Below are 1,285 nucleotides of genomic sequence, written 5' to 3'. Positions count from 1 at the left end.
GATTTACCATTGATAGCTATTGAAGTTGAAAACTCACAAGGTTTGGACTTTTCAATTTTAAGTGAAAGTCTTGGCCTCATTAAGCTTTCATCTTTTCTTCTCTCTCTCTCTCTTTTTTTTTTTGTTTTTTTTTTTCAGGAGGGGAGGGACTTTTATTCAGGTTTGATCCCTTGATGCATCCATAGTTATAGAAACATATACTTACAGTCAGGGAACTTGTAAGCGGGTGTGGTGTGACCTGCCCCTTTTGTCCCTTTGGCATAACCTTTCTGATCACCCCCCTGCCCAGTGACTCCCTCACAAATCCGAGGACATGGGGAGGGGGTCATTTCTTGGCAGCTTCTGCCTGGGTTGCCAGATCGGCCTCTTTCTGAGCAGCCAGGAACACTACTCGCAACTTCTGGAAAGCTGCCAGCTCCTCCAAACTGAGATCTCAGGGAGCGGGCAGAGCAAAAGAAGAAGCAGATGACAGAGCACAAGTCCACATCCGGTAGGGCGAAGGCGTCATCCTGAGCTATGACTCGGGCAATCTCATACACGTGCTTCAGGGTCACCATGCCTGCCACCGCTTCCCCTGTATTCCGGGCCTCCTTTTCAACCCCAGCAGCTGCCTTCAGGAAGTAGGAAACAGTGGGTTGTCTGATCTTGATTTCAAACGTCCTGTCAGGCTTCACAAAATCTTAGTAGGCAGAGGAATGCCATCTTTGATGTCCTTTGTCTTCTCCCTGAACTCCTTGCAGAACTGGTTGAAACGCCTCGCTGACCCAGAATGGGACCTGGGGGGTGGGGGGGCGCAGGCATGTCCTGACCTGACCCCTCCGGTACTACAACCGGATCACGCCGTGGGGCTTGGGCACGAGTAGCTTGGCTTAGCTTGGACACAATGAGGATACTGTCTTCAGTTCACCTCAAGGCAGACAATTTTATGAAACAAGTTGTGACCAAGGATGAGCCTCAGATTTACCAATACAATCCATTTTGGTTGTTGTGTAAATCAAAAATGGAAGAATTCTTTGAGAAAGGGTTACAGAAATGGAAGCATTGCCTTGTGACCTAGATAGAAGATATGTCAAGAAACAATAGCTTCATATTTTGTTTTTTTTGTTTAACTTTTATTGTGAATTGAATGAAGGATTAATCGAGCATAGCCTCAATTTTACATCTAACAAATCATATACTTTGCTTCAATACAATGATTACAATCCCTATCCATGTACCAATAGTTAATAGTATTTACCTCTTTGAACTTTAACCATTGTACTCTCCTCTGCTCTCCCTGGTGTCT

The 1,285-nt window shown here is 45.3% G+C and overlaps 1 pseudogene; it reads right to left on the bottom strand.

Annotated features, from left to right (window-relative positions):
- Positions 1 to 325: 325 nt before the first annotated feature.
- Positions 326 to 1,256, bottom strand: LOC102811944 (annotated as a pseudogene).
- Positions 1,257 to 1,285: the final 29 nt, after the last annotated feature.

Source organism: Chrysochloris asiatica, unplaced genomic scaffold (assembly GCF_000296735.1).
Source record: "Chrysochloris asiatica unplaced genomic scaffold, ChrAsi1.0 scaffold00158, whole genome shotgun sequence".
NCBI lineage: Eukaryota > Metazoa > Chordata > Mammalia > Afrosoricida > Chrysochloridae > Chrysochloris > Chrysochloris asiatica.
The sequence above is the reverse complement of the archived record's forward strand: the minus strand, read 5'-3'. Positions and strand labels throughout refer to the sequence as shown.